This window comes from Macrobrachium nipponense, chromosome 23 (assembly GCF_015104395.2).
Source record: "Macrobrachium nipponense isolate FS-2020 chromosome 23, ASM1510439v2, whole genome shotgun sequence".
Taxonomy (NCBI): Eukaryota; Metazoa; Arthropoda; class Malacostraca; order Decapoda; family Palaemonidae; genus Macrobrachium; species Macrobrachium nipponense.
The window spans coordinates 10056576-10071887 of NC_061090.1; the positions used below are offsets into that span (position 1 = coordinate 10056576).

Consider the following 15312-nt stretch of genomic DNA (forward strand, 5'->3'; position numbering starts at 1 on the left):
GAGATCGTTCTCTCTTGGTTGATACGTGTCTGCGGATATATTGCTGGGATAGGGAGCCGATACTGATCCTTAACTAGTGAGTTAAATTTTATTTAACGTCGTGTTTTTTCTTTGGGTTGTTTGAAAGGAGTTTGGGGATAAACTCTTTTTCAACTTAAGCACTAACCCTCGTGTTAGGATCAGGTGATCAGGATCAGGTGTTGTGCTCCTTAATATGCCACTAGGCATAGGCGTATGTCATGTAAGAGGCTCTGTCGAGTAAATGGATAAGACCCATCAACAGACCCACAGAACTCTTAAGCCATAGGTCACATCCTCGCTGAGATCTTGAGTGAAGCAGATTCCTAGGCATTAGCCATGGAATCTTCCGCCTGAAAAAGTAGGAACCAAGGTTTTATTTATTTATTACCTACAACGTATGTTGTTTACCTGTCTATTCAATAAATAGTTGTCTCTTACCCACCGCCAAGGGTGTCAATCAGCTAAGTATATATCTGCCGGGGAAGTTGCATGTACAAAAATGATATTGTTAGAATACAATAAAGTTTTGTACATACTTACCCCTGCAGATATATACGATGAATGGGCCCCACCTAGCCTCCCCTCAGGAGACAGGTGGAAGAGAAAATCTGGTTCTAGAACAGGAATGGTTCCTATTCCTGCCACCCAGCGGCAGGGGGGTAGATCACCTGACCTACCTGCAGCGTGTGCCGCGAAATTCGAATTTCTGTCGGACGTCAGAGACATAAGCTAAGTATATATCTGCGGGTAGTATGTACAAAACTTTATTGTATTCTAACAATATCATTTTGTACTTTACATACACAGAAGATCGTTTATCTTACCATGTGCTCACGACCTGGTGTAATAACATTGATGGAGAAAGCATAAATTAGTTTGAATATTTTAAAAATATTTAGGAATAGTGATGTCCAGCATAGTTTCTTTCCTGTTGAAATTTAGTGAAAGACTTAAAAAAAGTAAGTAAAACAATGTGAAGGCAGAATGTTTAGAAATCAAAGTGACTGGAATAGAATATGTAAGTATGATTAGTGTTGCTATAGAGACATGAATCATAACTACGTATAGTAATGAAACCATATACATATTTAAAAGATTTTGTGGATTAGAGAATAGAGCTTTCAAGAAGAATGTTAGGAATCGGATGACAGGATATAGTTAAGGCACGTCCAGATGAGCGGGCCTGATCGGCAGGCAAGCATGTCATCAGGCTCATGTACTGGGCAAACCAGCGAAATAGCCATGGCCGTGTTAAGCAAAAATATCAGTCTGTACCTAGTGACCTGAGGCAAGTATTGAAGGTACGAAACTGCCAGACTTATTATCATAGGGGCCCCATAAAGTAAAAAATAAAATTATTATAGATCTTTTTAACTTGAGCATGACTTGGCATTTAGTATATAAGCAAATCCCTCATCAATTTGAATATAAAAATACAGATGGCACCTTAGTTCAAAAAGACTTTATCAATATGGGCATTGTCCACAGATTATAAATATCCCCAAGGTAACTTTTAAGTCCACATGAGATACTTCCCTAAGCAAAGCATTGTAAGTCATGGCATGCTTCCAACATTTAATCCACTTTTCCCAAAATAACTACTTTCACCTCAGAGATACAGTACATTTTTATAATCTCTTGCTCTCTATTTCCTGTTGTACGTTCTTATTTTGTTAGGCAACCAGTTGTGTATTTATTTAGCATCACAAGTCATTGTGGATCTCCTTTTGTATTTTTAATACCTTTTTATATCATCCTTACCATTTATTTTTAATTTATAGTGTGTTTGTAATGAAGTTTTATAGTTTTCCATAATATTTATTTGGTTTTTATTTTTGATATATACTTCTTTTTTTCCCTTTTGAACTATGGCCATTCTGTCTTTCAGAAGTTTGCTTAGCAGAGGAGCAGACTCAGACGACACTAATTACGTTTTTAGCTTATTTTACATTCATTCTGCATGTTTATGTAAAGTATGCGTAACCTGTTTTTATAAAATATAAAGCTTTCTATTTTAGTAATATCTAATGTTGACAGGGTTAAGAGAGGATTTAGAGGTTTCCATTTTAAAGTGTAAAAGTTTGGTGACATTTGTAAAATTTTGTGAGCATTGACAATACAGTTGGTGGTACTGAATAATCCTGATGGGTTCCAGCGCTTGGTCCTTGAGACCTAAATTTCATAATTAATCGATCAATACAGTTGGTGCTATGACTTACATTGAGGTTTGATTTGCTAGGTATGCAAAAGCTATCATCATAAGGAAAATTTAACAAAATTACCCAATTACTGGACATAGTGTGATCAAGAGTTTATATGAAGATATTGTACTGTATTCATAGTGAAACAGAATGCTATCTTAAGGTAGACTTGATTTTAAATGTGATTTACTTATGAGATTATGTCGGTTAACATTTTAAGGAAACACTTAAACCACAGAAGTGGTTTAATAATGAATTGGTTTTTTTATAGTCCATTTTCTAAAAATAAATTTTTTTTTAATCTAAATTAGTTTTAAAAAGTCAGGAATTTTTATTATTGTACGTATTAGGAACAAACAAGCTGAGAATGTACCAGGTTTATTATTAAGCAGTTGACACTTATTCAAATATAGTTGTAGGAAAAAAATCCGGAGCATGTCTGTAAAGGTTTTGGTACATGTACTCTTATTTATGTTTTGGTGCATCACCTTTCATATGGCTTCTAACAAGGTCAACATAAGATGGGAGAAGATGATGCCTTGAAAGTACCAGCCAAGGTTAGGATGAGGCGTTAGAGCTAGAGGGAGATTGTTGCTGAGAAACATTCAAAGGATTCAGTGTAGAGTAAAAGCTGTGGAGGATTGTAACCAAAATATTTGTGACAACTGTCAACCTCATTGCCACAATAAGTAAGCAGCATTAGTATTTCTAAATTACTGCTGGCATCATCATCATCTCTATTTACATTTGAGCTCTTGAGTGTAGAGATATATTGTAGGAGGTGTAGTTTGTTGTTTATTATGAGACTTTTAGGCTAGAGAATTAACCTTCAATACTAATAGTGTTTTGTATATTGAGTGAAAAATCAATTATCCAAAGGGGATGATGCTCACACTAGCTTATTCTATAATTCGGAAATCTTTAGTAAAAAGCGAAAGATTTATGTGTTTTGAAGGGAAGCCAGAGCTATCCTATTGTTAAGACTGAAGGTTTGTTCGCATAGAACAAATGACAAATTTTTTAACACAATTTGTATTTTGTTCATGAGACTTACTTGGCAGATATATATATAGCTGTATTCTCCGAAGTCCGACAGAATTTCAAAACTCGCAGTCAGTGGCGGCCAGGTGGTAGTACCCATTCCCGCCGCTGGGAGGCGGATATCAGGAACCATTCCCATTTTCTATTCATATTTTTTTCTGTCGCCGGTCGGTAAACACCTGTTTACAGACCTCCGCCCATTTTTTTGGATTTTTGATTTAACTCGTTATAAGTATCTGGATTGTCTTTTGGTTTTGACTCTGGATTGTTGGATTGGCATACGCGATAGTGGACTGTTTTTGGATTTTGGATTGGCTTTTATATGAACGTGATGTCGGGATCAAGTTCAGTGAGCTTCAGAGTGTGTGTGAGGAGTGATTGCAAGGTGAGGCTACCGAAAGCATCGGGTAGACCCCACACAGTATGTATGGGGTGTAGGGGGCATGTCTGTTTTGCTGGTTGATCGTTGCATTGAATGCAAAAGTTTGACTGAGGATGAATGGAAGGTGTATGAATCCTATCGGCGTAAGTTGGAGCGCGATAGGATCAGGAGGTCTTCCTCTAAAAGCGGGGGTTCTACGAAAGGTAAGGGAAGTAACATTTCCCTATATTAACACCAGTAGAATTTGCTTCACCTAATCCTGTGTTGTTGCCTGAGGGCCCTAGTTCTGTGTCTGGAGAAGGTAATGCCCTTTCTCTGATTCTAGAGTCATTGCGCACTCTAGAGTCCAAAGTGTTGGCCCTTGAAAACGGCTCGATTTAAAGTGTTGTGATCGTGCCCCTAGTGTTGTGGAGGGAGGGGGCGTCAGATCGGACCCCATAATGCCTCTAGGTCTAGACCTCTGTCGGACTCCCAGACCTCAGGGAGTGGGCATGTCGAAAGCCGCAAGAGGGTTACGGGGGCTCCCACCGATTCTGGCGTCCCTTCGGCAGGACCTGTTGCTACTTCCCAGGCTGCCAAGGAGCGTGCTCAGGCTCGCATCCTAAAGGACTGTTTTTCGTCCTCCGAGGCGCCCTCCCCGCGCAAGGGGTGGAGCTCTCGGAGTGACTCGCGTCCGTTTGAAAAGGACTTTTCCTAGGGAGGACGCTTTGCGTCCCCTCTCTCCGCTCTCGTTGCGGTCTTCGCCTGCGTCGTATGACACGTTTCCTCCACAGAAGAGAGGTAGGACGTCGTCCGAGGACGACGCTGAGAAGCGCTTCTTCTCGCGCCTCGGAGAGGCAGGTTGCTGTTCCTGTGGAGAAGGAAGGAGGCGTTCCCCCGCCCACCCCCCGCCCCTCGTCTTCTCGCAAGCGCAGCCCTTCACCTCCTCTCGGTTCTTCACCTACGAAGAGTATTCTTGCGTCGCTTCAAGACCAATTGTCGACCTTAATGGCTCGGAAAGACTCGCCCAGCAGCAGTTGAGCCTAAGCGAAGGAAGGACGCTAGACTGCTGTCAAGAGGACGAGGCAGTCTCCTTCTCTGTCTCCTCGTTCGTCGCTGTCTCCGCCAGCACGTCGGGACGCTTTTGAGGACGCTCAACAGGACGCCTTGGAGGACGCGTTTGAGGACGCTCGGCAGGACGCTTTTGAAGACGCTTCGTTAGGGTTGATTTAGTTTTACGCTTTCGCCTATGGAGAAGGCTTTTGAGAGCGCTCAGCAAGGACGCTTTGAAAGCGAAAGCTGGACGCTTGAGCACCAAACGTAAGGACGCTCCTCGAGAGAGACTTGGAGTTTCCTCTCTTGACGCGCAGCGAGGTCAGGACGCTCTTCGTGGTTCGAGCTCTAAAGATCGACGGAAGGTCGGTCGCCTTGAAGAGGCGGATGTTAGTCTTCCTCGAAAGCCTTTGTTGAAGGCTAGACCCGTGGGGGCGCACGCCCTCTCCAGAGGTTCGATCTCCTTTGCCTTCTTCGGAGGAAGGAGAACATAGTAGTCCGGCTGACTCAGTGGACGAAGATCAGCCGTCAGTTTCGTCGGTTTCCGGACTACAAGGTGCGGTACGACTTTTACGTTCCTTGTTTGGGAGAAGTTCCAGCCTGCAGCTCCTAAGTCTCCGCCCTCTCAGTTTTCGTCTTTTTCGAAGTCGGCAAGGTTTCGGAAGTAGTGGAGATGAAGAACTTCCTTGTCCACTAGAGAGCATTCAAGAAATTGCAGGACTGGATGGAACGTCGGAAGGATCACCGGGCAAGTCGACTTTCGCCCTGCCTCCCTCTAGACTTAGTGGGAGAGGCGGCATTTGGTATGAGACCAAATCGGAAGTAGGAATTAAGATCCCGTCTTTCTTCCCAAGGGGACTTTGCTAGTCTGGTAGACGCCCACCCAAGAAAAGATCCCTTTTGTCGTCCCGCGAAGATTTCTTGGACACCAACGGAGATCGACCATCACATGAAAGGTGGTCTTAAAGACTCTGGAAGTCTTTAACTTCCTAGACTGGTGCCTAGGAGTCCTGGATCTTCAATAGGAGTCCTGATTCTTTGAGTCTGGGGGAGCTGTCCAATGTGTTGTCATGCATGGACAAGGCCGTCAGGGATGGTTCGGAAGAGTTAGTGTCTCATTTCGGCACTGCTTTCCTCAAGAAGAGAGCGCTCTTATGCAATTTCACAGCGAAGTCTGTTTCTGCATCGCAGAAAGCAGAGCTTCTTCTCTTTGCACCTCTTTCGAGCCATCTACTTCCCCCAGGCTATGGTAAGGGACCTGGCAGTGAGCCTACAAGAGAAGGCTACCCAGGATCTCTTGGCCCAGTCTTCTAGACGTCCTGCAGTCCCGATCACGTCGTCGTCTGGACGACCTCCTAGGAAGGTTAAACCCTTTCGTAGCGCTCCTCCCTCGAGAGCTGCTCCTCGAGGGAGAGGACTTGCAAGAGGAAGAGGTTCCTTCAAAACCTAAATCCTCTAAATGAGACGAAAGTCCTTCAGATGCCTGTCGGAGCCAGGCTAAAGTTCTTTGCGGGGGCGTGGAGAGAGAGAGAGATACAGATGCGTGGTCCCTCAAGATAGTAGAACAGGGGTACAAGATCCCCTTTGTAGACCCTCCTCCTCTTTCAACGACTCCCAGAGATCTTTCCCCGTCGTATCAAGGGGAGAAACAGCAGGTTCTTTTAGATCTTTTGGAACAAATGATCACGAAAAGAGCGGTGGAGCAGGTCTTAGACCTGGGGTCACCAGGATACTACAACAGACTTTTCCTGGTACCAAAACAGTCGTCGTTGGGGTGGCCGTCCAGTCTTGGACGTAAGCAGCCTGAATCTTTTCGTAGAAAAGAAAAAATTCAAGATGGAAACACCTCAGTCGGTTCTAGGAGCCCTAAGACCGGGCGACCTGGATGGTGGTCCTTGGACCTACAGGACGCATACTTTCACGTGCCTATCCACCCTCTTTCAAGAAAGTTTCTGAGGTTTATGCTAAGGGACAAAGTTTTGGCAATTCCGAGCCCTTTGTTTCGGTTTTAAGCACGGCTCCGATGGTATTTACCATGCTCATGAAGAACGTAGCGAGATGGTTACATTCTGCAGGAATAAGAATGTCCCTGTATCTCGACGATTGCTTATCAGAGCATCGTCAGAAGAAAGGTGTCTGAAGGACCTTCACTTCACGTTGGCCTTGGCGAAGTCCCTGGGACTTCTAGTCAACCTCGAAAAGTCGCATCTGACCCCAACACAGTCCATCGTGTATCTGGGGATTCAGATGGATTCAGTGGCTTTTCGAGCGTTTTCCGTCCCAGGAACGACAGCTGCAAGGCTTAGAGAAAGTCTCGGCATTCCTGGGGAAGGAAGCTTGCTCGGCGAGGGAATGGATGAGTCTGCTGGGAACCATTTCCTCGCTGGAAAAGTTTGTTTTCCCTGGGAAGACTACACCTCAGACCTCTCCAGTTTGTTCCGACACGGCATACAAACCTTCGGTCCTTTTACAATAGGAAGGTACTAGCGGCAGCTGGATAGGTCGTAAGCTTTCGAACAAGGGGTTCGGTAGTTAACTGCTTGTCCGACAGGCGCGCGCGCGCGACTGGTAGGTAAACAAATCACTTTTGCTTTCGGCCTGCTGGCGTGTGGTACGTGTATCATCGCTCTCTGCCCGCTTCATCGTCGTTTGCTTTCGCATGATTGTGTTTTTCTATGTATCTAGTGAAACTGAATTGTAAGTACAATCATTTCATTGAATTCAATTGTGAATTAAAGGATCTTGGCTTCACAACGCCCTCCGATTACCCGAGTGCCGGGACTGAAGGGCGTAATTGCGGGAATTCATTTTCCCAGAATGATCCTCGTATTGTGTATGCTCGGTGCCGAGGGCGGGAGCGCTCGCTCCGAGCGTATATTGGGTTGGAAATGTGTAGATGAAATCGTAAGTAAGTGCTCTTTTCATTTATATTTTTTTGACCGTGTATGCCCGTTGCCGAACGAATGCGCTCGGCACGGAAACTTATTCAGTATGAAAGTGGAATCGCAAGTACAGTATTCTTTTTCATTTTCATATATTATTTTTTATTGTAGCAATACTCATTTTGGAATCAGTTTCCGAGCTTACCCGGAGATTGATTCCTTCCCCCCTTTTTATTTTTGAATGAAGTGAAATCGCAAGTGCAGTTCTTTTCATTTTCATTTTTTTATTGAGATTGCTTTGTTGACTGGGATCAATGTTCCGCTATTCACGGGGAATTGATCCTTCCCCCCTTTTTAATTTGTATGAAGTGAAATCGCAAGCGCAGTAGTCTTTTCATTTTCATATATTTGTTGATTGCATCAATTCATTATGGATCAAGGTTTCCAGAAACCTTGATCCATAAAGGTAAGGAATGGAACCTTTCACCCTTGCGCTCGGTACCGAGGGCGCAAATGCGCTCGATCCGAGCCCTTATTCATTGTGAAGTGAATCGTTTTGCAAGATGCATTTTCATTTTGTTCCTTATTATTGATTGCATCAATATTATTTGGTTCAAGTTCCGCTCAGTCAGGGAATTGATCCTTATGCCTTGTATTCGTGCCGATGGCACGATTGCTCTAGGGCTCTTTTTTTTGTTGTTGCGTACATGGGTACTGTGCGGGGGTGGGGAACGAGACCCCCCCCCGCTCAGTTCCCACAGATGGCTCTTCCCCTTGGGGGGGGGAGGTTATCGGCGTTCTTCTCCTCGCCCGATCCGTCGAGCGCGGGGGAAGGGCGCTCGGTGCCCGATGTACAAATTGTATTAGGGGTCTTCCACTCGTTCGGGAGGGATCAAACCCCCGCACGAGGGGATTTCCCCACAATTAATCGCTACTACTATTATTTCCGCAGGTGCTACTGCCACGAGCGTGGACCTTGGTGAGGTATGGGCGTCCTTCCAATTGCAGAGCGTGCTGGTGTCCAGGGCTGCGGTTCTATGTCTGGGCCTACTGCGGTCACCCATGGAGTGGTGACCACGCAACCAGTGACGCCGTCCCTCCTCACCTGGTGTACTCGCCTCACGTGGTATCAGTCTTGCCTACAGCCGCTGGTGAAGTGCCGTTCGCCGTACCGAGAGGGGGGAGGGGGCGTGCCGCCGCCCGCTCGTGGTTGTCCAGCGCTGCAGCGACCACACTTCCGCTGCCCTAGAACTCGCCCCTGGACCTGCCGCCGGTACCAGGATGTTGCTGGCTGCTGCTCCACTCTGTCTGTTCCGGTGCTGACTGCCGTTACCGTGCCGATTCTGGGATGCCCATTTGCTGCGCTGGTTTGCGTTGCAGCGCTGGCCTTGTCCCTACGAGGATGTGCGGCCGTGCCTGCTGTTCACTGAGATGCCCATACCCTGCTGATGTTACGTCCCTGTTCGTTGGTTGGTACTACCCCAGACTTTGGTCTGTCTGTACAGGTGCGTCCGGGTCCGGGGCCCTGTGGCTTCGGCTACAGCAGCCCCGGCTCCGCCCTGGATAGCAGATCTTACGTCTGTCCTGGAGGAAGCTGACGAGAAAAAAAAAAAAAAAAAGAGGAGGAAAAAGGGGTGTCGTGTCGTCGTCTTCATCTTCTTCATCGGCGTCGGCCGCCGCCTCTTCCCCTTCGACTTCTAAGGCTTTACAGCCGAGGAAGAAGAAGGTCGCCTCCTCCCTCCTAAGAAAAGCTTCCTCGGGAGCTTCTCGGGAACCCGTCTCACCTCGGTGGGACGGGAGGGTCCTTCTTCCGCTGGGTCCTCTGCCCTCCTTCGGGAGCGGGGCCCGTCTCTTCCTTGCAAGGAAGAAGACTACGGGGACCAGAGGGGTACCGGCTAACACCCGGTACTTCCTCGCCTGGTGTCAGTGGTGCTGCCACTCATATGCTCAGGGTCCGTCTCGGCTCTCGTTCGCGGGAGGTACCGAGTGTACGGTCGCCTACCAGCGACCGTGCAGCCAGGAACCAGACCTCTGAGTCCGCCTCAGCGTCAGGTTCACGGCACGGGGCGGAAGACTGGTGACAGCCGCTCACGCGACTCTCACCAGACCAGCTCTCGCTCTCGCGGCGAACAGCTGGCTACCCGGGGACGTGACGGTCCACGACCGGCCACAGGGCTGAGGCTGGAAGAGGTCCTCCCGTTCGCCGGTGCCAGCCACGGCTGGAACCAGCGACGTGACGTGCCGTGAGGACAAGCACCGGTCTCACTGTGACAGTGGAGCCTGCAGGTCGCCTGACCGTCGCTCTCACAGAGAGCGATCGGGTACGGCAACCAGCACCAGCTCTTCTGACACTCGAGATCGGGGCCGCTGTGCTCAGTCCAGCCGTTCTCCACAGCGAGACGGTTCGACCAGGCCTGCAGCTCGATCGCCACCGCGGGTTGACGATCGCCTGCAGCCCTCCAAGCCTGCTGTTCTGCCAGCGAGCAACGAGGGAGCGTCAGGTCTGCCTCTCCCGTACCTTCAACCACCTCAGGGTTACACCAGGGAGGAGCGAGGTATTGAGGAGTGATCGTGAGGGGTGCGCCCCTCATGATCCCACCACAACGCCCTACGTGCCAGGCACGGTTCTTGGACCGGCCAGGGCGTATGCGCAAGTGGATGGGGAAGACCGAGAGGGCTGTCGCTGTTCCCCCTTCTTAGGAGGAAGGTTCTCGAAGAATTTGCCTCTTGTTCGAAGGGCTTAACGGTCCCACTCTGCAAGATGCTGTGACTTCCGAGATCCAGAGGAACTTTGCCGAGGTTACGGCGCTGATTCGTCAGCACAATGACCTCGGGGAAGGATCGCCGCTCCCACCAGCAGAGCCGTGTCTCGGCTCGAGTCGTTTTGGGGCCCGAGAGGGAACCCAAATCGACGGTGGGTCGGCCGCGATCGGAGCTTGCCGACTGTGTTGAACCAGGTAGTCTCTCGTCTCCGGACAAGAAGGCTCTCTCAGTTCTGGACGGTTCGAACAAGCTACTTCACCTCCTCTACTGCGACAGAGGCGTTTATACGTGTCTTCGACACCGTATTTAAATACCCCTTCGGTCCTCCTGAGGTTTCGACCTCGACGAGGACTGAAATGAGTCGAGCGGTATCGGCTCTCTACTGTCAGGTGTCGATCAGCCCCACCCACCCCGACGACGTTCACAGTGGCGGCAGACACTTACCTACAGTATGAGTTCGTAACCCTCCTCGGGAAAACGTTTCTCCTGACGATACGTTTTCCCAGGCTCTGAGAGGCCATCGCCGTAAGGCGATGGCTGCTCCTTTTCCTTCTCCAACTGCTAGATCCGCTGGGAAGGCGAGCCAGTATCCATTCCTCCCCCATTCCCTCTCTCCTTACGGCTACGAGGGAAAGGGGAGGGATACCTACAGAGATTTCTCTGTAAGATCCCAACGTTAGGGGCTGTCGCTACCGGGGGGACCTTCGGGTCTACCTGACGTAAGCCGCCCCGGTCATTGAGGAGGGATCCTGCCCCTTTCTCGATTTCTACGGGAATCGAGAGGACCACCAGCCGATATCGTCTGACGAATTCGGTGGGGGTTTCGCAGAGTGCTTAGAATTCTACGGAATTTCTAGCGCACTCAGAGTGTTCGCAGTTTTTTACGATCTCCAAACACTCAGGCGAGACCACGGTCCAAAGTGTAGCGAGAATCCCCGATAATTGTTACACGATAATCGGGAACCTCGCTTATGCTCGAATTCCTGTCATTTCTAGCATTTGGAAGAAGACCGCTGCTGAAAGAAGAGTATCTCACAGTAGGCGCTTAACCTGGAATAGAGAAGAACGGACGGGAACTTCCAGTTTGGCTTGAACTATCGTCTTCGGTATTCTGTTCACCATTGAAGCTTTCCTTTAGGAAAGACTTCTCCTTCATCTCTTGAATAAGAACGAAGGCGGTCGATCTCCAATCCTTATTCTCATTCCTCGAGGGAAAAGAATTTAGGATGGAGGTCGTGGTACAGAACCTACAAATATACTACGTATATTACCCTCGCGACATGATTCTTTAACAGTTGAAATTGTCCGTGGGGTAGGCGCATACCGTAGTTAACTCTACGGTTTTGTGACCGAGACGAATTGTATCTTAATTGAACTGCAACTCGGGGTTGCCTGCAACCTCCCAGCAGTTATCAGTTTCGATTTTAGATACTTGGTATTGTCATGACAACACCAAATCAGCTTTTGTATTTACCGAAATCCGTTTTCGGTTAAATATAATTGCTCGAGCGTATTCTTATGCTCGATGGTTTCTAGCCGAAACGCATTCCTTCGTGGAATAATGGATTACCTGGCAACTCAGGATGGACGAGTCACCGAGAGCTACTGCGTATTGAACTGCCTGATAGCGCTTCAGTATCAGCTAGGTCATCTGAGATGCACGGTCGGTTACGTCTCTCTCTCCCCCTGGTTGGATTGACTACCGACCGTATCTCAGCCCAACAATCATGGACTTAGGTCTCTGATTAACGGGGATTCTCGCAATAATGAAGGACCATCTACTGCTGTGACGCTCGATTTCATCGCCTTCGACATTGCGAGAATTTTCAACAGAGATATCTCTTGGACTCTGTCATCTTTCTGTTTACTTTACCGCACGGTAACAGAAGTCTGTACTAGTCAACCGCTGCATCGCACTGCGATAATGCGAATGATTTTTGCAGACATCTGAGTTTGTCTTCAAAATATCTCGTATTCGTATGGTGTGCAATTTCATTGCTCGCCCCGAATTAACAGATATGTCAGAAGACATCGCCTACTCTCCGACCTGACAGCTCTACTTCCAAATGTTCAGCCCATGAGAAGCAGTTCTTTCAGGCAGTAGTTCCCTGTCTTCATTACTGGAAGCGCTCCGCTTTTATTGCAACTACGGTCCTCACCGGACAGCAATCAATAGCGGTTAGCGGTTCTCAGTCTTTGTAGCACAGGTTCCAGAATCTTGAGAATCCCTCTCTCGGTTCAGCTGTGAAGACGTAGGTTGCATTTTCTGTACACCTTCGTCTTCAACGTCACATAGTGTTGTTTCTCCTTACCCGAGAATCAACTATACTATGAGATATCTTGCCATCAAGGACCGCGGTTCTCTAGAAGGCAATTGACTTTCGCCTGTTGGGCACATGCCTTAAGAGAGTCATCACCTTGCCTTCTGGCATCGGTGACGAACAAATTATTTGTTTAGTCTCTTGGCATAACCCTGTTAAGGCGAAGGTCACGTGACTTGCTCGGGTGCTTGGACAACTTGCCTCCTACCGAACGCAGTCAGTAGGCAGCTGTCAGAGCGCCCAAGTCTGTTACGAACTTCGCTGTGGACTTAGTTCGGTTGTTCCATAACAATCTTTTCTTCGTCCTAACGGCTTTGTACAGTACCCATACCAATCGACAAACCCAACATTGAGTGTCGGTTGTTTCCTATCCACTACCGGAACAACAACTTCGCTGCAGACGGATAGACCAGTATGGGGTACAGGACATCACCGAAGTCGAGAAGGGAGGGAGGTCATTCGAAATTCCCTTTTCTTTTCCTCTGGTGGGTAATTGCATGACTTTGCCTGCGAAAGTCAAGCATCCAGGGGTTATGGGGGATTTCGTGACGCTCGATTTTTTTTTTTTTTTTTTTTTTTTTTTTTTTTTTTTTTTTCGTAAAAAAACCGAATTCCCGTAGCGGAAGACTCTGAACCCATTCGGTTCCTGACGATCGGTTAGAGTCCTTCACAGTCCCCTCCCTAATGGACTTCACCGCCTTCGATGCGAAGGAGGATGCTGCTTTTGTCCTGGTGAAAGCGCGGATCCGCGCTTTCTGAAGAAACTCGACATCCCACAGGCGGAGTGTTGAAGACTCTTCGTTCAGCCCACCAAGATGACCTAGAAGTACACTCCCTCGAGTTACACAAGAACTTCTCCGTGGCGCAGGCTGTAAGGCAGGGGTCTGGCTACAACCAGACCACTTGGCCACACCTCCTTCTACCTTTTGGATATTGCCCACAGTCCTTGGAATCGTTTTTTCCTTAGGACCCTTGTGGTGGCTGCTCAACACGTTGTGTAGCTAACCCAGACCCTAGCAGGCTGAACAGCATCGAGTCCTGGTGTGACTGTAAGAATAGATAAGTGAATGAGAGAGTGACTGGCTTCTCTTCCTATCTTTTTCTACCCCTCTACCTGTGGGTAGATGGGATACGGTCATCACCTTGCTGGATAAGGACGAGATGCGGTGAGCTACTCGACAGAGCCCCATCCTATCCCTTTCACTAGGGATGGGAGCGAATATCCACCATTCCTCCTACAAGGGGGGGGAAGTGGATGCCAACAAGAGACAAACCATAACGTTGTTGCCTCTTGCAAATAGGAACTTGTTCTTGTTTGCTGGTACGAAGAGATACGCTTGCCTCTCTCTTAGTACTTGGTCCAGAGGTCTGACCATTGATCCTGCGGTGCACACCCCGATCAATCGGACAGAGGCTTGGATCCCTCCCTCGCTCTTACGACCAGGGAGGCTTCCAAGGTTGGGCGAACACCAGTCTGTTCACAAAAGACTCAGATTCCACCCACCAAGAAGTGAGTCTTCCTATTGTAAAAGGACGAAGGTTTGTATGCCGTGTCGGAACAAATGACAATTTGTCCAAAAAAAATTGCATTTTTCCCCTAACTATACAAACCTGAGGTCCTTTTACACATAGCCCCACCTCATGCCCACCCCCCTCACTCTGCAGTTTTTGCTTGGGCCAAAAGCAAAAGTGATTTGTTTACCTACCAGTCGCGCGCGCGCGCCTGTCGGACAAGCAGTTAACTACCGAACCCCTTGTTCGAAAGCTTACGACCTATCCAGCTGCCGCTAGTACCTTCCTATTGTAAAAGGACCTCAGGTTTTGTATAGTTAGGAAAAATGCAATTTTGGACAAATTGTCATTTTTCTTAGCAGACGAATGGAGAGTCAGAGAGGATCTGGATGCGACCCTTTTTCACACCAAATCGGTGAAGAACCATCTAAGATGGTGGTTAGATCCTCGGAAGTTTTGAGAGGGGTTGTCCCTAAAGCTTCTGAGCCCAGACCTAGTGTTGTTTTTCCGACGCTTCGGTGTCGGGATGGGGAGCAACACTAGGAGGGGAGGAAGTGTCAGGCACCTGGAGGGGGGAACAGGTGTCCTGGCACATCAATGTAAAGGAACTAGCGGCGGTTTTTTTTCTGGCGCTACAGTTCTTCCAAACAAAAGGTTGCAGAGAAAGTAGTCCAAGTCAACTCGGACAACACCACAGCCCTGCGACCTAAAGAAGCAGGGAGGTACACACTCACGTCCTCTGTGTTTTTATTTAGCGAGGGAGATTCTGCTGTGGGCAGATGCGAGACGGATAAGGATCCTGACGAGGTTTATCGCAGGAGTCCAGAACGTCAGAGCAGACCTTCCTCAGCCGACAAGATCAGATCCTGCCGACGGAATGGACGTTGCACCAGGAACGTCTGTCGAGAGACTCTGGAGACTGTGGGGGTGTCCGTCAGTCGACCTATTTGCGACTTCGAGAACAAAGAGGTGCCTCTTTATTGCTCTCCTGTGCTGGATCCGGGAGCAGTCGCGATAGACGCTCTGCTCTGGACTGGACGAACCTGGACTTATATGCCTTCCCGCCATTCAAGATCATGGGGGAAGTAGTAAGGAAGTTCGCGGCATCGGACGGGACGAGGTTGACCCTGATCGCCCCGATGTGGCCCGCGAAAGAA

At 48.2% G+C, this 15312-nt stretch overlaps 1 non-coding gene across 1 annotated transcript; it reads right to left on the minus strand.

The window, feature by feature from the left end:
- Positions 1–3072: 3072 nt before the first annotated feature.
- On the minus strand, positions 3073–3191 carry LOC135202312 (U5 spliceosomal RNA). Its single transcript, XR_010311714.1, has one exon. It is a non-coding gene; the product is annotated as a U5 spliceosomal RNA (small nuclear RNA).
- Between the last annotated feature and the right edge of the window lie 12121 nt (positions 3192–15312).